Consider the following 26,838-nt stretch of genomic DNA (forward strand, 5'->3'; position numbering starts at 1 on the left):
AAGGAGTCTAAGCCTCTATTTTCTAATTTGTCTAAACCTCACAGGTGACTTCATGGTACAGAAAATTCTTTGAGGCATGACAGAGTACATGGGGAGGAAGTTCTCGCCTCGCTGAAGAATCTGAAGCCAAGGGGCACTGCACCAAAATAAGTAGATGATTTAGGGCTGAAATAAGAAAATTCTTCACTCAAATTGGCGAACCTGTTGAATATTTTTATCCCAGATGACTAAGGTATGATGATTAAGAGATTTTTGGATATCAGGAGAAAATATTGTTATGAGGTAGAAGTCCATCTCTGATCCCACAAAATGGTGCAGCAGACATAAGGGGCTGACCAGCAAATTCTCATTTCTACTCATATTCTAAATTATCACTGTGACCGCGTCTCAAAGGAATAATTGCAGAGTTTGGGGACATTATACAATTGTGAATGGTGTCATACAACTGTCTTGTCCATTCTTCCATGAGATACAATGTAATACTCAAAAAACAGTGGCACAATACTTTTCAGTAACTGTGTTCATTCATAACCACTGTATCCTAGAGAAAAAAGTACAAAGTATCCTGACTGAGCCATTGAAACAATGAAAACATAAACCCTGAACGTATTCACCCAAGATGACGAGAATTAGAGCAATGAAGCTCTGATTCTTGATCTAGTAAGGATTATCAGAATAAATGCACAGAGAAGGCATAGTTAAATTTTATTGTAACATCCCATTTCTTTATTATTGAAAAATGCTGAAGTGCCAATTGGCTGTCAAACTACTGCCTTCAGAAAACTAAAAGGGAGAAGCTTATGAGTGCCTGCTCATTCCTGAAATTAAAGCACATTTTCACATTTGTTTATTCAGATTCTAGAACATCTTGTATGTGGGAATTACCATTGTGATATCATTATAATTACATATTTTTAGCTAAACTAAGGAAGTTCAGTTAAATATGGTTTACATAGAGGCATGTGCCAAGTAATATAACTATGTAATGATCTTTTAATTTTGATGTGGTATCATACTACTCTGTCAGCTGGAATAGTTAGCACTGTTTCACATTTTTCCAGTTAAGTTCTGTTGAGATTGCCAAACTCATACTAAGAACAATTTCCATTGATATATGCTGAAATAGCGGCCAAAGCTTCAACAAAAAAACCAAGCAGGCCTCAACCCTCTGGTTAAGATCTGCTTCAATAAGCTTATGTCACTCGCTTGTGTAGTAGTATTTTGCATTGGTGACAACCATTTGAGATCAATATTGTGACGAGAATACACATAAATTAAGATGTTTGCTGGCCTGGGCTAGCATCAGTGGCATCAGCAGTTGGTCTGCCACCTGTCCTCAGGGGAAGGAGAGATAAGGAACAATGAAGCAGCATCCGGAGATGTGTAATGAAGGGACAGGAGAGAGAGCTGTCTAGAGCGGCTCCCCCTTTGAACCCTGAACTGTTTTAAGTGATGGACAGGCGATCTGGAGATGTGTAATGAAGGGACGGGAGAGAGAGCTGTCTGGAGCGGCTCCCCCTTTGAACCCTGAACTGTTTGAAGTGATGGACAGGCGATACCCCAGCAGGGGAATAAAAAGGGACAGGTTCGCTAAGGCAGGACACACACGACACCCGAGGTAACGAGACCCTGGAAGCGGTGCACCTCTCACGAGTCGGTGGGAAGTACCGGACCTTAAATGCACAGGGTGGAAAGGTACGATCAGCGGGAACCCGGTGTGTGTCCACCCTCGCTTGGGTGCCGGGTTCACTGCAGAGGATCGACCGCATCTGGAGGAGGGGTCACAGTCGGTGACCTCAGGTGACATCACAAAGGACCCGCCTGAAAGCTGCTTGTGAGCAATTTCGCAGGTCTGTGAGTGGAAGCCGTTCTGAATGATCAGTCGTTCTCGTTCTCTCTCTCCCTCCCCCCACGTTGTCCATCGCCATGGCAACGATTACTGCGAACTGAACTAAATTGGACTGGACTTTTGTGTCGCTTTGAAATTGGTCATTTACCCCTAGACAACGATAGAGCTTGATTGATCCTGTTATCTTAATTCTGTGCACATGTGTGTTTATCATTGCTGAACTGTTGCATTTATTATCCTTTCGATTACTGTGTTGCTTGTTTCTTTAATAAAACTTTCTTAGATCTAGTAATCCAGACTCCAACTGAGTGATCCATTTCTGCTGGTTTGGCAACCCAGTTACGGGGTACGTAACAATATAAATACTCAACAGCCCACGCATATTCACACAGACAAAAATCTCAACCTGTCATTTACTTCTACGACCTAAAAATACATCACCAAAGCCATAAGAAAGTATATTCCTGATCTAAATACCTATGCATTCTATCCATGACGGTCAAAGTTAATCAATTGCCATGAAGGACAATGTGAAGGCCGTGTGAGAGCGTATACTTGCTATGATATGGGGCAAAAAAAAACAACAAACTGCTACAGGAACTCACTGGGTCAGTCAGAATCTGACATTTCAGAAAAATCTACTATCTTTTGATGGAAGATGCTGCCTGAGCTACTGAGTTCCTCCAGAAAATTGCTTTCTTTTGCTGAAGTCCATGCTTTTTTTTCACAATCTCAGGCTCTCCGAGTTCACACTGCACCTTCTTGCTCTGGCTTTTGATCTTCCTGTTCAAATAAAGCAGGATGCTTTGTTGATCTAAAAGGAAACCACATATGACACACTGTATTCGGTGTTAACATCCTCCGGAAGAAGGAAAATATATCCCCCATTTCCTACATTACTATTTTATCTACACAGCTAAAAAATATTTGTACATGGCCGTTAACTATTTTAAACAAAGATGGAGTGGATTTCCTGATAGTGGCTAAAGGCATCTGAACATTATGTGCAAGTTTCCACTGGTAGTTTGCTTTGTGATTTAGCATCATATGTGAAATACTAAGCTTTAATTCTCAAACAAAGTACTTATAACAGCACAAGACCGTTTTTGCTTTATCATCTGCATTTCCCTCTCACATGACAAGATCAGCATTGTTTGTGATGCCTGTCAGCATTGAGAACTTGTTTTTGCAACTAGTTGGACGACTGCTGGAAATGCATGTACCCTTGGCACAAAATTTTCAATTGCAATCATTCAATTTTCCTCAAGTGCTTAAAAAAGGTTGTTTGCTTGTTGCCACAATGCAATTTAGGACTTCAGGAGGATTGTTTGAAAATTTTGCACCTCTAGTGAGGAATTAGTCTAAATCGCCAAAGCTATACATAATTAATGAAGGAGTCTGAAAGCTTTGCATTTACATATATAAATCTTTAGACAAATTTGTAATCCATTTTCTTCCTTTACTTCAGTCGCTGCCTTGCACTGACTTTCTCCTTTTCTGATAGTATCCTAATCGAATTAATGTACCTAGATTCCAAATGTAGATGATGAGAAGAATTTGGTACATCTGTCAATCTTAATTAATTTCCTTTCAATACTGAATCATGCTGGACATAACTCATTCACTCTTCATGTCCTTGACACCATCTATGCTTTCTAACGCTAGACATTTTCTTACTTTAACAAGGCTACAAAGTTACACATTCATGTGATTATTTATCCTAATAACACCATAAGCATCAAGCCAATTTTCTTTCTATGGGTGACACGAGATTATAGATGCTGGAATATGCCGCAACCAGATTCTACCATCTACAATCTTGCATCTCCATTTTACCACACTATTACAGTCTCCATAAGGTTAAAAGTTCAAAGTAAATTTATTATCGAAATACATATATGTCACTATATACAGCCCTGAAATTAATTTTCCTGAGGGCATACTCAGAACAGCAAGTATAACAGGATCAGTGAAAGATCAACGAGAATGCAGAAGACAACAAACTTTGCAAAGACAAATATAAAGAAACAGTCATAAACAACGAGAACATGAGGAAATGAGATAAAAAGAGTCCTTAAAGTGAGATCATTGGTTGTGGGAACATTTAAATGGATGGGCAAGGAAGTGTAGTTATCGCTTTTTGTTCAAGAGCTTGATGGTTGTGGGGTAGTAACTATTCTTGAACCTGGTAGTGAGAGTATTGACACACTTGTACCTTTTACCTGATGGCAGCAGTGAGAAGTCAGCATGGCCTGGCTGATGGGAGATCTCTGATGAGGGATGTTGCTTTCCTATGACAGCGTTTCATGTAAATGAGCTCAAAAGTTGGGAGGGTTTTACCTATGATGTACTGGGCCAAATCTACTATCTTTTGTAGGATATTCCATTCAAAGGTATCAGTGTTTCCATCAGGCCATGATGCAGCAAGACAATATACTCTCCACTGCACATATATAGAAGTATGTCAAAGCTTTAGATGTCATGCCAGATTTCTGCAGACTCCTAAGGAAGTGGAGGCACTGCCATGCTTGCTTCACAATTGCACTTATGTGCAGGGTCCAGGACAGATCCTCTGAAAAAGCAACACACAGGAATTTCAAGTTGCTGACCCTCTCCAACTCTGATCCTGTGATTGAGACTGGCGGGAGGAGAAGATGGCGATGCGACGCAGCTTGCAGTGGCCACTCCGGTGAATGCTATCTGTTATCTGTTAAGTAGGGTGCTGTGCACCATCCTGATTTGATGGAGACAGACATGAGAGCACGGAGGAACATCTGTGAAACTTCTGAAATGCCTGCTTTGCTGTTGCTGCTACTGTGTGATCCAGAATCTCTGCAGGGGAAGGCCCCGAGTCCTCAGCTTTGCTTGCTGCTCGGCGGCCAGGGCAGGGTCGAAGCGCTCGGCAGAAATGGTGCTCGGTGTCGGAGGGCTGGTCGGAGGCTCAAAGTTTTCGGACGGACTCAGAGTCGGCTGCAGTCGGGTGCTTCCAATGCATCAGCAAGTTTGCCGCGCTTGGAGTTCATGGCAGAGAGAGTTTCTCCCTTCTACTGTCTGCGTGAGATGATGGGGCTATCGGGACTTGAGACTTTTTTTTACCGTGCCCATTGTCTGCTCTTTATCAAACTACGGTATTGCTTTGCACTGTTGTAACTATATGTTATAATTATGTGGTTTTGTCAGTTTAGTCTTGGTTTGTCCTGTGTTTCTTGTGATATCTTTCTGGAGGAACATTGTATCATTATTCAGAAAGGCTTATTCAGAAAGTTAGAAGGCATGGGATTCAGGGAAGTTTGGCCAGGTGGATTCAGAAATGGCTTGCCTGCAGAAGGCAGAGGGTCATGGTGGAGGGAGTACATTCAGATTGGAGGATTGTGACTAGTGGTGTCCCACAAGGATCTGTTCTGGGACCTCTACTTTTCATGATTTTTATTAACGACCTGGATGTGGGGATAGAAGGGTGGGTTGGCAAGTTTGCAGATGACACAAAGGTTGGTGGTGTTGTAGATAGTGTAGAGGATTGTCAAAGATTGCAGAGAGACATTAATAGGATGCAGAAGTGGGCTGAGAAGTGGCAGATGGAGTTCAACCCGGAGAAGTGTGAGGTGGTACACTTTGGAAGGACAAACTCCAAGGCAGAGTACAAAGTAAATGGCAGGATACTTGGTAGTGTGGAGGAGCAGAGGGATCTTGGGGTACATGTCCACAGATCCCTGAAAGTTGCCTCACAGGTGGATAGGGTAGTTAAGAAAGCTTATGGGGTATTACCTTTCATAGGTCGAGGGACAGAGTTTAAGAGTCGCAATGTAATGATGCAGCTCTATAAAACTCTGGTTAGGCCACACTTGGAGTACTGTGCCCAGTTCTGGTCACCTCACTATAGGAAGGATGTGGAAGCATTGGAAAGAGTACAGAGGAGATTTACCAGGATGCTGCCTGGTTTAGAAAGTATGCATTATGATCAGAGATTAAGGGAGCTAGGGCTTTACTCTTTGGAGAGGAGGATGATGAGAGGAGACATGATAGAGGTGTACAAGATAATAAGAGGAATAGATAGAGTAGATAGCCAGCCCCTCTTCCCTAGGGCACCACTGCTCAATACAAGAGGACATGGCTTTAAGGTAAGGGGTGGGAAGTTCAAGGGGGATATTAGGGGAAGGTTTTTTTTACTCAGAGAGTGGTTGGTGTGTGGAATACACTGCCTGAGTCAGTGGTGGAGGCAGATAAACTAGTGAAGTTTAAGAGACTACTAGACAGTTATATGGAGGAATTTAAGGTGGGGGCTTATATGGGAGGCAGGTTTTGAGGGTCGGCACAACATTGTGGGCCGAAGGGCCTGTACTGTGCTGTACTATTCTATGTTCTATTTTTTTTAATGCATGCATTTCTAAATGATAATAAACGAGGACTTGAGTATCCTCATAATCTAATCTTATAGACCCTTGCCTTCCCTCTTCTGAAATCTACAATCCGTCCTTTGGTCTTGCTGATATCGAATGAGGCGTCGTTGTTATGGCACCACTCAGCTAAATATTCAATCTCCCTCCTGTTCAGCACGCAACAGTAGTGCCATCAGCAAACTTGAATATGGTATTGGAGTTGTGCTTAGCCACAAAGTCATAGGTGTAGAGTAGAGCAGGGGACTAAGGATACAGCCCTGTAATTCACCTGTGCTGATGGAGATCATGAAACTGTTGTTGCAAATCTGAACTGACTGGGGTCTCCAAGTGAGGAAATCCAGGAACCAACTGCACTAGGAGGCACTGAGGCCAAGGTCTTGGAGATTTCTTAGTTTTGAGGGGATGATGGTATTGAATACCAAGCTATAGTCAATAAAGCGCATCCTAATGTGTGCATCTTTGCTGTCCATATGTTCCAGGATTGAGTGAAGAATCAATGAGATAGCATCTGCTGTGGACTGCTGAAGCAGATCCAAGTCATCTCTCAGGCGAAAGCTGATTACGTTTCATCACCAGCCTCTTAAAACACCATCACTGTGGATGTAAATGCAACTGGGTGATAGGCATAAAGAGGCAGGTCACCATGCTCTCTTGGGCACTGGTATAACTGAAGCCAGCTGGAAGCAGGTGGATAGCACACACTGCCAATGCCAGAGGTTAAAAATCTCAGTGAACACACCAGCCAGCTGATCAGCACAGGTCTTCAGGACATAGCCAGGTACTCCGTCTGGTCCAGATGCTTTCCTTGGATTCACCCTCCTGAAAACACCCATAAGTCAGCTTCAGATACTGAGATCAAAGGATTATCAGGAGGTATGGGGGTTCACAATGGTTCCTCCATGTTCTGATACTCAAAGTGAGCATAGAAGGCATTGGGCTCATTTGGAATCAAAGCCCTTTTGTCCCCCGAGTCGCTTGATTTTTTTTTGTAGTTTATTTTTTATTGAAGTTCATCATCAAACAAACATTCCCATTATATGATATATATGTACAGATACAGCACATATATCATAAAATCATATTTGTCAGAAATCTCTACATAATATTTATCTGAGGTATACACTTATAGAAAGGAGAGGAAAGAAAGAACAATCGAAAGAAGAAAACTATGTACAAAGTAGAGAGTGATTTTTTTTTACAACATATTCATTGACTTGTGAGAATAAAATCAGGCCTATGAGGTGTTATATAGTTAAACCATTTTTCCCAGTATGAATCTCCTGTGATAGCCATTTCCTGGTAAGGGTCTTTTTCCAGCCACCAGCAGTATATTCATTAAATATTTATCTCTTTTCAACCATTCTTGAGGTACACACCCAAAATATATGGTCTTACTCTCTAAAGGTATTTCACATATAAAGGTGTCTTGTAGGGCATTATGTATCCCACTGCAACTATGATAACAGGGCATTTCCAGAAAATATGATAATGGTTTGCATTTTGATTTCCACAATTTCTCCAGCAAACAGGGAGGTTACTATCATAATGGGATTTCTGAGAGGGTGTAATAAAGTATCTTTGAAATGCTCAAAGAGAAACACATTAGAAAAACAAGACTTTTATCGGTATTTACAGATGCAACTGTATGTTACTAGGACGGTTAAAAATGTAACCAAGGCAAGTACATGTCTGATAGAGCTATTTAGAAAAGCATATAATTCAGACAACAGTAGTAGAATCATTTCAAGCGTGTATAAGGGTTTGTCAAATCTTAAAACACATTCGACTTCATACATTAAAACAAAATGGGAGAAGGAAGGAGGGATAATATCTGAGGAAGAATGGACAATAATATGGAGGTATCAATGGAAGTGTACCAGTTCACAGAAATGGAGGGAGTTCGGGTGGAAAAACAAGTCACTTGATCTAACTTTGTAGGAAGTGTTGGCAATCATGCCTTGCCATAGCTGTCAAGCATCCCTCCTTGATACAAATTTGGTCTGAAATATCTACTTCGCCCATGAGATGGCTTTCCAGAGATCATACCTGCACCTCTTGTAGCTTTCTTGGTCTCCAAACTTGAATGCCTCTGATCTAGCTCTCAGAAAATTTCAGATCTCATGGTTCATCCAGGGTTTCTGATTGGGGAAGACTCTGAATGATTTAGTGGGGACACTCTCACCTACAGCTGTTTTAATGAAGTCTGTTACAACCATGGTGTAATCATTCAAATCTCTAGACAAGTGCTTGAACACAGCCCATCCACTAATTCAGAGCAATCCTGTAACCTGTTTTCTGCCTCACACGACCACCTCTTAGTTGTTCTAACCTCTGGAGCTTTGCTTTTTAGCCTCTGCCTGTATGCTGATAGGAGGAGGACAGCCAAGTGAATTGATTTACCAAAATGTGGTCTGGGGAAGGAACAGTAGGCTAATCGCAAACAAGAGAAAGTCTGCAAATGGATATGAGCCAAATGCAGACAAGTGAGACAAGCTCATGTAATCACCTTAGCATGGATGAGTTGGCCGGAAAGGCCTGTCTCTGTGCTGGTTCAGCATGTAATAATTGAGATAATTAGAAGCCTTTGGAAAGTTGGTCTCAGTCCTGCTGAAGGGTCTTGGCCTGGAACATCAACTGCACTTTTCTTTCCCCAATAGATGCTGCCTGACCTGCTGAGTTTCTCCAGCATTTTGTGCGTGTTGCCCAGCCTATCTAGGCTCTCCTTTTCAATAAAGCCCTCCAGTCTAAGCAACAGCCTTGTGAACTTTTTCTATTCAATTACATCCTTTCTAATACATGCCAATCAGAAATGCACACAATATTCCAAGTGTGGTCTCACCAATATCTTGTACAGCTATAACATCTTGTATTCAATTACCCAGACCAATGAAGGCAAATGCTTCATGTGGCTTCTTCACCACCCTAATTGCATTACAACTTTCAGAGACCTACATACTTGTATCTCTAGGTCTCTTTGCTCTTCAGCATTTCACACTTCTACCAATCACTGTGCCTCTTCTGTCCAAGTTAAACTTCCCAAAATGCATCACTTGGAATTTATTCAAGCAAATGCTATCTACTATTTCTTTGCCCATTTACCCAGTTGATCAAGGTCCTATCACAACCTGAGACAACCTTCTGCACCTTGTCCCCATTCCAACCTCACTCCTTCTGAACGCTCTGCTCTCCACTCCCTCCGCACTAATCCTAACCTTATTATTAAACCCACCGATAAGGGGGGTACTGTTGTAGTCTGGCTTACTGACCTCTACCTTGCCGAGGCACAGCGACAACTCGCGGATACCTCCTCTTATTTACCCCTCGATCGTGACCCCACTAAGGAGCACCAGGCCATTGTCTCCCACACCATCACCGAATTTATCCGCTCAGGGGATCTCCCATCCACTGCTACCAACCTTATAGTTCCCACACCCCACACTTCCCGTTTCTACCTCCTACCCAAGATCCACAAACCTGCCTATCCTGGCCGACCTATTGTCTCAGCTTGCTCCTGCCCCACCGAACTCGTTTCTGCATACCTTGACACGGTTTTATCCCCCCTTGTTCAATCCCTTCTTACCTACGTTCGTGACACTTCTCACGCTCTTAAACTTTTCGATGATTTTAAGTTCCCTGGCCCCCACCACTTCATTTTCGCCATGGATGTCCAGTCCCTATATACTTCCATCCCCCATCAGGATGGTCTCAAAGCTCTACGCTTCTTTTTGAATTCCAGACCTAATCAGTTCCCCTCTACCACCACTCTGCTCCGTCTAGCTGAATTAGACCTTACTCTTAATAATTTCTCCTTTGGCTCCTCCCACTTCCTCCAAACTAAAGGTGTAGCTATGGGCACCCATATGGGTCCTAGCTATGCCTGCCTTTTTGTTGGCTTTGTGGAATAATCTATGTTCCATGCCTATTCTGGTATCTGTCCCCCACTTTTCCTTCGCTACATCGACGACTGCATTGGTGTGCTTCCTGCACGCATGCAGAGCTCATTGACTTTATTAACTTTGCCTCCAACTTTCACCCTGCCCTCAAGTTTATCTGGTCCATTTCAGACACCTCCCTCCCCTTTCTAGATCTTTCTGTCTCTGTCTCTGTCTCTGGAGACAGCTTATCCGCTGATGTCTACTATAAGCCTACTGACTCTCACAGCTATCTGGACTATTCCTCCTCTCACCCTGTCTCTTGCAAAAACGCCACCCCCTTCTTGCAATTCCTCCGTCTCTGCCGCATCTGCTCTCAGGATGAGGCTTTTCATTCTAAGACGAGGGAGATGTCTTCCTTTTTTAAAGAAAGGGGCTTCCCTTCCTCCACTATCAACTCTGCTCTTAAACGCATCTCCCCCATTTCACGTACATCTGCTCTCACTCCATCCTCCCACCACCCCACTAGGAATAGGGTTCCCCTGGTCCTCACCTACCACCCCACCAGCCTCTGGGTCCAACATATTATTCTCCGTAACTTCCGCCACCTCCAACGGGATCCCACCACTAAGCACATCTTTCCCTCCCCCCCTCTGCATTCCGCAGGGATCGCTCCTTACGCGACTCCCTTGTCCATTCATTCCGCCCCCCCATCCCTCCCCACTGATCTCCCTCCTGGCACTTATCCGTGTAAGTGGAACAAGTGCTACACATGCCCTTACACTTCCTCCCTTACCACCATTCAGGGCCCCAAACAGTCCTTCCAGGTGAGGCAACACTTCACCTGTGAGTCGGCTGGGGTGATATACTGCGTCCGGTGCTCCCGATGTGGCCTTTTATATATTGGCGAGACCCGACGCAGACTGGGAGACCGCTTTGCTGAACACCTACGCTCTGTCCGCCAGAGAAAGCAGGATCTCCCAGTGGCCACACATTTTAATTCCACATCCCATTCCCATTCTGATATGTCTATCCACGGCCTCCTCTACCGTAAAGATGAAACCACACTCAGGTTGGAGGAACAACACCTTATATTCCATCTGGGTAGCCTCCAACCTGATGGCATGAACATCGACTTCTCTAACTTCCGCTAATGCCCCACCTCCCCCTCGTACCCCATCTGTTACTTATTTTTATACACACATTCTTTCTCTCTCACTCTCCTTTTTCTCCCTCTGTCCCTCTGAATATACCCCTTGCCCATCCTCTGGGTCCCCCCCCTCACCCCTTGTCTTTCTTCCCGGACCTCCTGTCCCATGATCCTCTCGTATCCCTTTTGCCAATCACCTGTCCAGCTCTTGGCTCCATCCCTCCCCCTCCTGTCTTCTCCTATCATTTTGGATCTCCCCCTCCCTCTCCAACTTTCAAATCCCTTACTCACTCTTCCTTCAGTTAGTCCTGACGAAGGTTCTCGGCCTGAAACGTCGACTGCACCTCTTCCTAGAGATGCTGCCTGGCCTGCTGCGTTCACCAGCAACTTTTATGTGTGTTGCAACCTTCTTTATTGTACACTATACCATGAATTTTGGTGTTAGCCACAAACTTACCAATCATGCCACTTACATTTTCATCCAAATCATTAATAGGTATGACCAACAGGGGACCCAGCACAGATCCTGTGGCCTCCAAACTGAAAATCAACCCACTATTACTATCTTCAGACTCCTACCACTGAGTCAATTTTGCATCCAAACAACCAGCTCACCTTGGACGCATGTGATCAAACCATCCAGATCAGCTCATCACTCAGGACCTTGTTGTAAGGCCTTGCCAAAGTGCATGTAGACAACATCTACTGCCCTGTCCACAGTGGCATAGTGGTTAGCTTATGCTTTACAGTGTTAGGGATTAGCCATCAGGGTTCAATTCCCAGCCACTGTTTGTATATTCTACCCGTGACCGTGTGCTTTTCCTCTGGTTTCCTCCCACATTCCAAAGATGTATGTCTAGGGTTAGGATTAGTGAGCTGTGGGCATGCTGGAAGCATATCAGCACTTCCAGGCTGCCCTCAGCACAAGCCTTGGATACTGCTGTTCATTGACACAAACAATGCATTTCACTTTGCTTTGATGTAAATGCGACAAATGAAGCTAATCTTTCTTTTCTTTCAAACCTCGTGCACTTCTTCAGAAAATCTCAGTCAAATCTGTGAGGTATAATTTCTCATACACAGAGCCATGCTACCTCTAAATAGAACTTGCCTTTCCAAATGCAGACAGATCCCATCTCTCAGAATACCCTCCTGTAATTTTCCCATCATTGGTATCAGGTTCACCAGCCTGTAGTTCCTGGTCTGTCCTTGCAGGTCCCAGGGATTTACCCACCTTTATGCACTTTAAGACTGCCAATAGCTCTTTTGTAATATTCAGTAAATACAAATGAGAAGGATTAATTTAAGACTGTCCATTTCCCATGACCAGTGATCCTTAAGGGAACCTACTCTTTCCCTAGTTACTCTTTTGCTATTACTGTTTATAGAATCTTCTAGGATTCTCCTTTATCTTATCTGCAAAGAATATCCCAAGTCTCCATTTTACCTTGCTGATTTTCTTCTTTGGTACACCCCTACATAGCTAATTTTCCTTACGTGATTTACTTGATCCCAGTTGCTAATACCCGATATATGCCATATTTTTCCCTGACCTGAGCTTCCATACCCTTGATCAACCATTGCTCTGTCATTCTCTCAGCCTTGAGCTTCACTCCAACAGGAGTGTGTGTATTTGCTCCACTATTTCTGGGTTGTCACATTTCTTATCCAACATTTAGTTCTGAATGAACAATTATTTCCCCAATTAAATACCAACACCATCATCCTTGGTGCTCCCAACTCTCATATTTTCTATTTCCTCCAGAAATTCCAGTTTTCCAACAATCCTTGGGGATAGTCTAATCGCTGAATGTTTGTAATAAAACAATTAATGGGTTCAAAATTAAGCTTCAGGCTACAAATCCACTTGAAAACTGCCCATTTCTGGCTTGGACTCAATCCACTGACAGCTGCATTAACCATCTCCTGCAGACCCACAGAACTGCAGGACTGTTATTAAAAATAACATCTGGTACACAAATATCCTTCAGATAGAGAAAGTCATTTCCCTACTGCTTCCATTTCTACATGTGATCCCAGGCCAATCTGGTTGACTCAATTGCTCCTCAGTTCAAGTCAAATACAAACAAACAAACAAAAAGTCTGAAACCATTATGAATTTTCTTATTACCTTCTGATTTGATTAATTCAATGCTCTCCTAGCTGACCTAATTTTCATTCTCCATTAATGACTTCATCCAAACTTCTGTGGAAATTTACACCCAATGTATTCATTCATCACCCCAATGCTTGCTGACACATTTTACACTTCACACGGTAGCATAGTGGTTAGTGGAATGCTATTACAGTGTCAGCAACACAGGTTCAATTCACTGCTGAATGCAATGAGTTTGTATGTTCTCCCTGCAACCACATGGGTTTCCTCCAGATGCTTGAGTTCCAAAAACATAGAAACAGAGAAAACCTACAGCACAATACAGGCCCTCCGGCCCACAAAGCTGTGCCGAACATGTACTTACTTTAGAAATTACCTAGGGTTACCCATAGCCCTCTATTTTTCTAAGCTCCATGTACCTATCCAGGAGCCTTGTAAAAGACCCTATGGTATCCGCATCCACCAGAGTCACCGGCAGCCCATTCCACGCACTCACCACTCTCTGCGTAAAAAAACTTACCCCGACATCTCCTCTGTATCTACTTCCAAGCACCTTAAAACTGTGCCTTCTCGTGTTAGCCATTTCAGCCCTGGGAAAATGCCTCTGACTATCCTCACGATCAATGCCTCTCATCATCTTAGACACCTCCATCACGTCACCTCTCACCCTCCGTCACTCCAAGGAGAAAAGGCCAAGTTCACTCAACCTATACTCATAAGGCATGCTTCCCAATCCAGGCAACATCCTTAATAAATCTCCTCTGCACCCTTTCTATAGTTTCCACATCCTTCCTATAGTGAGGCGACCAGAACTGAGCACAGTACTTCAAGTGGGGTCTAACCAGGGTCCAATAGCTGCAACATTACTTCTCGGCTCCTAAACTCAACCCCATGATTGATGAGGGCCAGTGCACTGTATGCCTTCTTAAACACACAGTCAACCTGTGCAGCAGCTTTGAATGTCCTATGGACATGGACCCCAATATTCCCCTGATCCTCCACACTGCCAAGAGTCTTGCCATTAATACTATATTCCGTCATATTTGACTTACCAAAATGAACCACCTCACACTTATCTGGGTTGAACTCCATCTGCCACTTCTCAGCCCAGTTTTGCATCCTGTCGATGTCCCACTGTAACCTCCAGACAGCCCTCCACACTATCCACAACACCCCCAACCTTTGTTTCATCAGCAGATTTACTAATCCATCTCTTCATTTCCTCATCCAGGTCATTTATAAAAAATCACGAAGAGAGGGGTCTCAGAATAGATCCCTGAGGCACACCACAAGTCACCAACCTCCATGCAGAATATAACCCGTCTCCAACCACTCATTGCCTTCTGTGGCAAGCCAATTCTGGACCACAAAGCAAGGTCCCCTTGGATCCCATGCCTCCTTACTTTCTCAATAAGCCTTGCATGGGGTACCTTATCAAATGCCCTGCTGAAATCCATATACACTACATCTACTGTTCTACCTTCAATGTGTTTAGTCACATCCTCAAAAAATTCTATCAGGCTCGTAAGGCACGACCTCCCTTTGACAAAGCCATGTTGTCTATGCCTAATCATATTATGCCTCTCCAAATGTTCATAAATCCTGCCTCTTAGGATCTTCATCAACTTACCAACCACTGAAGTAAGACTCACTGGTCTATAATTTCCTGGACTATCTCTACTCCCTTTCTTGAATAAGGGAACAACATCCGCAACCCTCCAATCCTCTGGAACCTCTCCTGTCCCCATTGATGATGCAAAGATCATTGCCAGAGCCTCATCAATCTCCTCCCTCACTTCCCATAGTAGCCTGGGGTATATCTTGTTCGGTCCCGGTGACTTATCCAAGTTGATGCTTTCCAAAATCTCTAGCATATCGTCTTTCTTAATGTCTATATGTTTAAGTTTTTCAGTCTGCTGTAAGTTATCCCTACAATCGCTAAGGCCCTTTTCCATAGTGAATACTGAAGAAAAGTATTCATTAAGTACTTCCACTATCTCCTCTGATTCCATACACACTTTCCACTGTCACATTTGATTGGTCCTATTCTCTCACATCTTATCCTCTGGCTCTTCACATAGAATACCTTGGTGTTTTCCTTAATCCTGCTCTCCAAGGCCTTCTCATGACCCCTCTGGCTCTCCTAATTTCATTCTTAAGCTTCTTCCTGCTAGCCATATAATTTTCTAGATCTCTATCATTACCTAGTTTTTTGAACCTTTCGTATGGTCTTCTTTTCTTCTTGACTGAATTTTCAACAGCCTTTGTACACCACGGTTCCTGTACTCTACCATCCTTACCCTGTCACATTGGAACATACCTATGCAGAACACCACGCAAATATTCCCTAAACATTTGCCACATTTCTGCTGTACATTTCCCTGAAATCATCTGTTCCCAATTTAAGCTTCCAAGTTCCTGCTGATAGCTTCATATTTCCTCTTACTCCAATTAAACACTTTCCTGACTTGTCTGCTCCTATCCCTCTTCAATGCTATGGTAAAGTAGATAGAATTGTGATCACTATCTCCAAAATGCTCTCCAACTGAGAGACCTGACACCTGCCCAGGTTCATTTCCCAATACCAGATCAAGTACAGCCTCTCCTCTTGTAGGCTTATCTACAAAATGTGTCAGGAAACCTTTCTGAACACACCTAACAAACTCCACCCCATCTAAGCCCCTTTGCTCTAGGGAGATGCCAATCAATATTGGGGAAATTAAAATCTTCCACTACGACAACCTTGTTATTATTGCATCCTTCCAGAATCTGTCTCCCTATCTGCTCCTTGATGTCCCTGTTACTATTGAGTGGTCTATAAAAAACACCCAGTAGAGTTATTGACCCCTTCCTTTTCCTAACTTCCACCCACAGAGACTCAGTAGACAATCCCTCCATGACTTCCTCTTTTTCTGCAGTCATGACACTATCTCTGATCAGCAGTGACATGCCCCTGCCTCTTTTTCCTCCCTCCCTGTCCTTTCTGAAACGTATGGGTTAAGTAGGTTACTTGGTAAAAGGATATCAGTGGGTTGTGCAGGCATGTTGCGTCAGAAGGGCCAGCTATCATGCAGTATCTAAATATATATTTTTTTTAAATCTCTAAAATCTTCCCTAGCCTTGTAAATATAAACAGAACTCTTCATCCCTCTTACTGTGGGCTCTTTTTCACCCTCCATTTCCACCACCCTAGTATTGGTGTCCTCAACTTGATCCATCTCTACCCTAAGCTTACGAAATCTTGTAAATTTTGCTTGCTTAAGGAGTTCCTTGAAAACTACCAAGTTGATCAAACATAGTTACCCATTCTCACCCATCCTCTGTCCATCTTTGCTTTGATTTGGATTTTTAATTTGTGTTACTTCTGTGGATAACTTTGGACTGTGTTAGGTTGTTAAAAAGGGCTATACAAATCCAAACTGTTATGAGTGACAAGCTGCACAAATGTATGTGAATGCTCAGACTGTACTGTGACAACCTAAATAACAAATTGTGTAGAGAATAATTCAGACAGCAAGAATCCATTGTATGTAAAAAGCATCTCATCCTTCCTATTGATCACAACACTGTGCTTAAAACTCTTCCACTCCCTTATCAAAAGCTGATGAAGGCAGAATTCTTGATGTAAGCATTACTGACTTCAAACTTTGATATAGTCAATACTGACTGACACCCCAGTGCCCCTCAGGATGAAGCAAATTATCCAAAGACATCATTTTGAAGAACATCACTATTATGGCCAAAATCATCATCTTTTGGGCAATATGTTTTAAAACAAAGACAGATGTCAGGTAATTATTAAATTTATTGATTTTTCTTTGCACAAACTGGTTGCTGCATTTTCTACATTACATCAACATTTCATAACAATTATGGATTTAAAGTGTGGTACTATAGGTGTGAATGATGGCAACTATAATACCACACTTTAAATCCATAATTGTTTTTCCACTGCTTTACTTACTCTAGACCTGTATTTGTGAGACTGACACAGCTGAACAGTGAATACTGCTTTAATGAGGATAAATAGAACAGTAAATCAGAATCAGGTTTACTATCACTGGCATACGTCACAAAATTTGTTTCGTGGCAGTGTACACTGCAACACATAATAAAAAAACTATAAATTACAATAAGTATACAGTCGGCCCTCCTTATTCGCGAGAGATTGGTTCCGCGATCCCTCGCGGATACCAAAAGACACGGATGCTGAAGTCCCTTATTCAACTTGTCTCAATGTGGTGGACCTTAGGACCCAGCAGAACCCCGGACCTCACTTAACCTGGCAATAGGACATGGCGGCGGAGCTCTGAATCCGCAGTGTTTCTGTTCATGAAAATAATCACAATCGCGATTTAAAATAAAGTGGAAATAATAAAGCGATCAGAAAGAGGTGAAATGCCATCGGTCATTGGAAAAGCATTAGTCTACAGTCGGTCGACGATCAGAACAACTTTAAAGGATAAAATGAGAAAGGCCCTGCCCGATTAAAGCTACAATTATTCCTAAGCAATGCAGTGGTTTAATTATTGGGTTTTGGGTTTTTGATCCTCCACATCAACCCGGCAGGGATGGACAGCGCGCTCAGGAGCGATCTGTCACTGGATCGAACTCGGGAATGATCTGTCACTGGATTGAACTTGGGAACTTCCGTTCCCGAGCCCAGCGCTGAAACATACGTTTCTTAAGTATTTTATATGCATAGAAAGGTAAAATATATACTATATACTAAGATAAATGTTTGACTAACTGATGCTAAATAATATCGGATGTACCTGTCCCGACTTAGTAAGAGAACTTCTGTTTTTTTTTTGATCCCAATCCACGATACCCTACGCACATCCTCCCATATACTTTAAGTCATCTCTAGATTACTTATAATACCTAATACAATGTAAATGCTATGTAAAATAGTTGTAATACTGCATTGTTTAGGAAATAATGACAAGAAAAATAAGTCTGTACATGTTCGAACAACAAGTGCTGGAAGAGCACTTCCGGGTTTTCTTGATTCATGGTTGGTTGGATTCTTGCATGCGGAACTCACGGATAAGGAGGGCCGACTGTATATTAAAAAAATTAAATTAACCGAGTGGTGCAAAAAGAAAAGAGGAAAAGGAGGTAGTGCTGATGGGTTCATTCTCCATTTATAAATCTGATGGCGCAGGAGAAGAAACTGTTCCTGAAATGTCGAGGGTCTCTCTTCAGGATCTTGTACCTCCTCCTTGATGGTAGCAATGAGAAGAGGCCATGTCCTGGCTGAGGGGGTTCCTAGACGGTGGATGCTGCCTTTTTGAGTCATTGCCTTTTGAAGGCATCTTCAATGCCGGAGAGGCTAGTGTCCATAATAGAACTGGCTGAGTTTAAAACTTTCTGCAGCTTTTTCTGATCTTGTGCATTGGCCCCTTCACACCAGACAGTGAGGCAATCAGTTAGAATGCTCTCCACGATACATGTGTAGAAATTTGTGAATGTCTTTGGTGGTATACCAACTCTCCTCAAATTCCTAATGAAATATAGCCATTGTCATGTCCTCTTTGTAACTGCAGCAATACGTTGGGCCCAACATAGAAATTTAGAGATTCTGACACTCAGGAATTTGAAACTGCTCAACCTTTTCACTTCTGATTCCTCGATGTGGACCGGTGTGTGTTCTCTTGACTTCCCTTTCCTGAAGTCCACAATTAATTCCTTAGTTTTATTAACGATGCACAAGATTATTGCTGTGACACCATTCAACAAATTGGTCTCATTTCTGTACCTCTCCTTGTCACCATCCGAAGTTCTGCCAACAATAGTGGCGTCATTAGTAAATTTATTGATGGCTTAAGATCTGTGCCTAGCCATACAATCATGGGTGTCAAGACAGTAGAACAATGGACTAAGCACGCATCCAGGAAGTACACCAGTGTTGAGGAGATATTATTCCACACTGACTGTGGACTCCTGATGAGGAAGTCAAGGATCCCGTTACACAGAGAGGTACAGAGGCCCAGGTTTTGGAGCTTGTTAATTAGAGCTGAGGGTATGATAGCGTTGAACACTGAGCTGTAATCAATAACCAACAGCCTGACATAGGTATTGCTATTATCCAGGTGATCCAAGGCCAAGTAAAGAGGCAGTGAGATTTCATCTGTTCTAGACCTATTGGCAAGGCAAATTGCAGTGATTCCAGCTCCTTGCTTAGGCAGGAGTCGATTCTGGCCATGATCAACCTTTCAAAGCACTTCTTTACAGTAGATACGAGTGCCACTGGGTGACAGTCTTTAAGGTAGCTCACCCTGCTCTTCTTGGGCACTGGTATGATTGCTAGTCTTTTGAAGCTGGTGGGAACCTCTGACTGCAGCAGTGAGAGGTTGAAGGTGTCCTGGAAGACTCCTGCCAGTTGGTTGGCACAGGTTTTCAGAGCCCCACCAGGTACACCATCAGGACCTGATGCCTTGCAAGGATTCACCCCTTTTGAAAGGTGTTCTGATGTCAGCCTCCATGACAGATCACAGAGTCACCAGATGCTGCACAGGTGTAATTTTATTCTCTCTTTCAAAGTGTGCATAAGACAGTGAGCTCATCTGGGAGTGAAGCATCACAACGATTCATGATGTTAGGTTTTGCTTTGTAGGAAGTGCCTGCAAACCCTGCCGGAGATGACATGCATCCAATTCAGTCTCTAACTTCAATTGGAATTGTTTTTTCTTCTTAAAATAGCCTCCCTTAGGTTTTACCTGGATCACTAATTATTGATCACTATTCTTGAATGCCACAGATCTTAAATGCCTCAGCATGGTGTATTCATTCAGAATGGAAGATGAATCCCTCCAATATTGCCCAGTCTACCCCCTCAAAGCAGTCTTGAAAGCACTCCTCTACCTCCCTTGACTTTACCCTCTTGGTCCTCAGCACTGGTGCTGTAGTCTTTAGTCTCTCTTTATATGCTGGGAGTAGAAGTACGGTCAGGTAATTGGACTTTCCAAATTGCAGGCGTAGGATCACACGTTAAGCGTACCTGATAGGTTCTAACAGTGGTCAAGTGTATTGGCTCCTCTGGTTCACAGATAATATCTTGGTGGTAGTTGTTCAGAGATTTCTTCAAGCTGCGCTGGTTGAAATCTCCCACAATGATAGGAAAGGCATTAGGGCGCACTGTTTTGTGCCTGTTGATGACATTGCTCAGCTCCTCCAGTGTCCGCCTGACATTGGCCCGAGGTGGAACGTGCACTGCTACCAGGATGATGGCAGTAAACTCCCTCAGCAGATAAAGTGGACAACAGATGATTGCTAGATGTCAAGGACAGGTGAGTAGGACTGAAAGAACTACGTCTGTGTACTACGATGAATTAACCATAAAGCGTACTCCACATACCTTGCTTTTAAAAGACCCAGCTGTCTTGTCTTTCCATGGAATTCTGAAGCCATCTAGCTGCAGTGTTGCACCCGAAATTGCAGGAAAAAGTCATGTTTCCCTCAAGTGAAGTACACAGCAGTCCCTGATATACCTCTCATACTGCAATCTTGCTCTAAAGTCTTCAAATTATCCAGAAACTGTACATTCACCAGAAGGATTGTCAGGAGTAGGGATCTATAGCCTCTGTGTTTCAATCGTATCTGAAGACCGACATGCCATCCCAGCTTATGTTTTCTTAAAGGGGAACTGTAACCCGAGTCCGCTGTCTGAGGTTTGTCGATTATGAGTATCAATAGATATTTTAAAGATCATAAAAAAATGCTGCTTACTGAAGTACCCATGGCTGCAAATGTGGATTTCACCTGTAAATAGGAATATTTGGTGATTCCCCTCAGAGCTGCATGTAAACAATCACCCCTAAATGGTGCTATCTTATCAAGATAAGATTCAAATCCCTAAAGGTTTATGATTACATGTACCTGCTGTTCAGTTATGAATCTTATCTTTTTCCTGTCAAGTATGATCCATTAGAAAATACCAAGCAGAAATGTCCTAATTCAAGTGTTGTAAGAGGAGCGATATAGCATTCATTACAAATCTGTGTCTTTTATATCATGGCAAGCAAACAAACCATGATGTTAACCAAAGAATCAATTAAAAGCCTAATTCAATGCTGACAATCTCGATCTTTTGTTAATTATTCCTGTTACAATGCTGCACATCATCTCCAATAAGCTTCTTGCTGGAGTGGACAAACTATTTACATCCACAAGACCCTGGGAAACATGGGTCTCTTTTCAATAACTCTGGCACAATACTTCAATGATCTGTGAGGTAGCAATGATCCCTGCTCTTCTGTTTGCATTTCAGACATGTACTCCCCATGGTATGGAGTATTAGCATTTCCATAAAATTTTCCAGATCCACTGATGGGATAAATGAACTGATGTCCACAATCTTTCCATGGTCAACCTCTCCAGCACTGGAATCAAATGAGTATAATCAGGGTCTCAATGTAGAGGCCAGATAATTTGCCTGCTTCAGGATCAGATTTATTAGCACCAGCATATGTCATGAAATCTGCTTGACACCAGACTCGAAGTGGACAACTTAGCCCAAGTTTTGACACAACCAGTGACGACAAGATGAACAGGGGAAATTATTTCAAGAATGAGGGAGTCCGGTTGGTCATCAAGCTTAGCAAAATGTTTGCAGGCGTTTTGGCTCCAATCATGAAGCTATCATCAGCGTGCTTCAAGGATGTTCTCACAGTGAACTTGAGAAAATCCCTACTCAGCTGTAGGAATCCTTGGCCTTTGACCGTCATAGTAGTGAAGAATCATTTGAGATAGCGTTTGTCAGGAGGACTTAGAATAGGTGGGGCAGTCCAGCAGGCAAATAGTTTAGGAGGTGATGCACCAGGATTCTAAGTCCAACATTGGCCTTATCAGCCACATGGCAACAAGTCATCCTTCAGCTCATGGGATTGCTAAAGAATAAAACAAATTTCAATGAACTTGGGTTCTGAGGAAGGACGAGAAAATAATCCTTTCATGACTCTGCCTAGAATGTGCTAGCATCGATAATGATCTGATTATGATTTCTCAAAGTTGAGCAAGTTATCACTTTGACAAATTGTCAAAATCTAGTTGTTCACAGGTACTTCTGTTTTCATCAATGCTTTCAGGTGAGGAAGGGAAGCAGACAGAAAAAATATTACAGAGATAGAAAACTGATTGCATTCCAGGATAGCGTTGACAGATGCATTCTTTTATCCAAAACTAAATGGCTCAAGATATAAAAGTGTCACTGTTCTTAAGCTATTCTCAGGATGCTGATATCAACAACAAGGCCAGCATTTCTCATTAAACGTTAAATGCTCTTGAAATGAGAGGCAGTTAACAGTTAACCATTTTGAAAGTATAGAAGTCGCACGTAAGCCAGAAAAGGTAAGGACAGATTTCCTTTTCTGAAGGACATTATTGAATTTGGTGAATAAGCTTCCATTTGTGTTTCCCTATTTTTTAAGAAAACCTTGTTAATTTGCTCAGCTATCATGGTGGAATTCAAACTTATGGTTTTGCATCATTGGTTCGCAGCTCATGCTGCTTTGACTATTAACTTAACCATTATGCTACTGCAGAGCCATATGGAGCATTAGTTTCCAACTCAATATTTGGCCTGTGGTGTGCAGGCTGCTCCTCCATAGAACAGTCATCTGGGATATTACAATGACTTAACAAATCTTACTCAGTTTGAAATGTTTCCAAGTCAGTAAAGTACTGAATGAAGTCTGGTCAACACTACATTGAAGGGAACTCAGCAATTCCTGACAAACAGCAAATTAAAAGACCTGGTAATGCACTTTTAGTGACTGTGACTACAGAATAATGGTTTTAAAAACAAATTCACTTCTTGTTCTCTAAACTAATTCAATGATTGTTTCATATTCACCAGAAGATGCATTAATCAAAGGTCGCATCACAAAGACATCTCTGATACCACAACACTTCCTCAGTATGATACAATACAGCTCCAGGTTGCATTTTTGACAAAGGTTTTGAATGTAACTGTAGAGAAGGAAATTAATATTTAGGGTACCAGTTGAGCAAGCTGCTTTCTTCCTGAACAAAGTCAAGTTTCCTAAGTTCTGGAGCTGTGCTCACGCAGTCACGTTGATCATTCATGCTCTTGGTTTGTGTTGTTTAAGTGGTGGAAAGGATTTGAGATGCCAGGAGGCAGATCATTTGCCCCAGGATTCTCAGTCTCCGATCGGTTTTTGACATAGTATTTATTTGGCTGGTCCAGGTGATTTCTGGTCAAAAACAGCCTCCCAAGAATATGAATAGCTGACACCTCAGTAATGGTAAAGCCATTTAACGTCAAGAGTATGTGGTTATAAAAGAAAATAGGAATGCCTATTTGCCTAGCTGATCTGACTCAGTCCTCAACTCTTTTGTGCCAGTTCTACATAATCTTCAATTACCCAAACTTTCAAAATGTTGCCTTCCTCCCCAAATATCTCCAATGGTCTCATTGGGAAGTGGGGCAGCAGAGAATTCAAGAACTTCACCAATCTAAGTATATGGACCTCAATATATGGCTTCAAGGCACCTCAGTTTTAAATGACTACAGTCTTATAACTAGGTCCCTTGTTTTAGATTCTCTCAGTTGTAAAAACATCTCAACACCTACCTTTTGATGCCCCCTTAGATTCTTTTGTGTTTCAATGAGATCACCCTCACTCATTTGAATGCCAAAGAAAATAGATCAGCTTTTCTATCTGTTTATAATAGGACAACCCTATAACCTCAGGAATTTGCTTAATGAATCTCAGTGCTAATGTAGACTTTTTTAAAATAAGGAAGCCAAAACCATAGCTGGTATCTATGAATGCCCTCACCAATAACCAATCACAAGCAAAAAAAACTCTGCAGAGGCAGAAATCCAAGCACCACACACAAAATGCTGGAGGAACTCAGCAGGCCAGACGGCATCTATGGAAAAGAGTATAAGTCAACGCTTTGGGCCGAGATCTTTCACCAGGACTGGAGAGAAAAAAGATGAGGAGACAGAGTTAGAAGGTGGGAGGAAGGGAAGAAGAAACACAAGGTGATAGGTGAAACCGGAGAGGGGTGAGGTAAAGTGCTGGGAGGTTGATGGAAGAGAAGGGGGAATCTGATAGGAGTGGACAGAAGGCCATGGAAGAAAGAAAAGGGGGAGGAACACCAGAGGGAGGTAATGGCAGGTAAGGAGATAAGGTAAGAGAAGGAAAAGGGAATGGTGAAGGGGGCGGGGTGGCATTACCAGAGGGGTGGGGTGACATTACCAGAAGAGTGAGAAATCGATGCCCTTTAGTCGGCTACATGGAACAGTCTATGTTCCAAGACTACACTGGTGTTGTTCCCCATCTTTTCATACGCTACATCGACAACTGGATTGGTGCTGCTTCCTGCACCCATGCTGAACTTGTCAACTTCATCAACTTTGCCTCCAACTTCTACCCTGCCCTCAAATTTACCTGGTCCATTTCCGACACCTCCCTCCCCTTTCTCGATCTTTCTGTCTCTATCTCTGGAGACAACTTATCTACTGATGTTTATTACAAATCCACTGACTCTCACAGCTACCTGGATTATACCTTTTCCCACCCTGTTACTTGTAAAAACACCGTCCCCTTCTCTCAATTCCTTCTTCTCCACTGCATCTGTTCTCAGGATGAGGCTTTTCATTTCAGAACGAAGGAGACGTCCTCCTTCTTCAAAGAAAAGGGCTTCCCTTCCTCCACCATCAACGCTACCCACAACCACATCACTTCCATTTCGTGCATGTCTGCCCTCACCCCATCCTCTTGCCACCCCACCAGGGATAAGGTTCCTCTTGTCCTCACATCACCCCACCAGCCTCTGCCTGCAGCAGATAATTCTCCATAACTTCCGCCATCTTCAACAGGATTCCACCATCAAGCGCCTTTCCCACTCCCTCACTTTCTGCTCTCCACAGGGATCACTCCCTACGTGACTCCCTTGTCCATTCGTCCCTCCCTACTGATCTCCCTCCTGGCACTTCCCTGTGTAATCTTTATTACACCTGCCCCTATACTTCCTCCCTCACTTTCATTCAGGGCCCTGAACAGTCCTTCCAGGTGAGGCAACACTTCACTTGCGAGTCTGCTGGAGTCACCTACTGTATTCAGTGCTCCCAGTGTGGACTCCTGTATATCAATGAGACCTGTTGTAGACGGGGAGACCCATTCGCCGAGCACCTACACTCTGTCCACCAGAAAAAGCGGGATCTCCCAGTGGCCACCCATATTAATCCCACTTCCCATTCTCATTCCAACATGTCAGTCCATAGCCTCTTCTACTGTCATGATGAGGCAACACTCAGGTTGGAGGAGCAACACCTTATACTTCCTCTAGGTAGCCTCCAACTTGATGGCATGAACATCTTTCTCAAACTTCTGGTGATGATCCCACCCACCCTCCACCCTTCATCATTCCTCATCTCACCTTATCTCCTTTCCTGCCCATCACCTCTCTCTGGTGCTCCTCCCCCTTTTCTTTCTTGCGTGGCCTTCTGTCCTCTCCTATCAGATTCTCCCTTCTCCAGCTCTGTATCTCTTTCACCAATCAATTTCCCGGCTTTACTTCACTCCTCCCCCTCTCCCGGTTTCACCTATCACCTTGCGTTTCTTCCTCCCTTCCCCCACCTTCTAACTCTGACTCATCTTTTTCTCTCCAATCCTGATGAAGGGTGTCGGCCCAAAACATTGACTATACTCTTTTCCATAAATGCTGCCAGGCCTGCTGAGTTCCTTCAGCATTTTATGTGTGTCACCAATAACCAAAATATTTGTAACAGTACCCATTTATTTTTAAACTCAATGTAGCAATAAAGACTAATATATAATTTGCCTTCTTAACTACACTCAGTGGCCACAACATTGGGTAGCTTCTGTACTTAATGAAGTGGCCACTGAGTGTATGTTTATGGTCCTCTGCTGCTGTTGCCCATCCACTTCAAGGATTGACATGTTGTTTGTTCAGAGATGCTCTTCTTCATATCACTATTGCAATGTGTGGTTATTTGAGCTACTGTCACCTTGAACTAGTCTAGCCATTCTCCTCTGACCTCTCTCATTAACAAAGCATTTTCACCCACAAAACTGCTACTCACTGGATGGTTTTTGTTTCTCGTACCATTCCCTGTAAACTCTAGAGAATATTGTGCACAAAAATCCCAGTAAAGCAGCAGTTTGTGAGATACTCAAACCACCCCATCTGGCACCAGCAATCATTCCACAGTGAAAGTCACTAAGATAATATTTCTTCCTCATTCTGATGTTCTGAACAAAAACTCTCTCTCCAATTAGATGTTAGTCTACCTTTTGATTCTTCCTATTCAAGGGCATGACCTCATGAAACCAAGTAGACTAAACATTGCATCTTTTTTTCTCCAGTCCTGCTGAAGGGTCTCAACCCAAAACGTCAACTGTATTCTTTTCCACAGATACTGCCTGGCCCGCTGAGTTCCTCCAGTATTTTGTGTG

General features: G+C 42.9%; 1 protein-coding gene across 1 annotated transcript in view; it reads right to left on the reverse strand.

Moving 5' to 3' along the window:
* The window catches only part of rnf216 (ring finger protein 216), a 224,255-nt gene that overhangs the window by 34,405 nt on the left and 163,012 nt on the right, over window positions 1-26,838 (reverse strand). The gene's annotated exons all lie outside the window — the stretch shown is intronic.

Source organism: Mobula hypostoma, chromosome 9, assembly GCF_963921235.1.
Source record: "Mobula hypostoma chromosome 9, sMobHyp1.1, whole genome shotgun sequence".
Lineage (NCBI taxonomy): Eukaryota > Metazoa > Chordata > Chondrichthyes > Myliobatiformes > Myliobatidae > Mobula > Mobula hypostoma.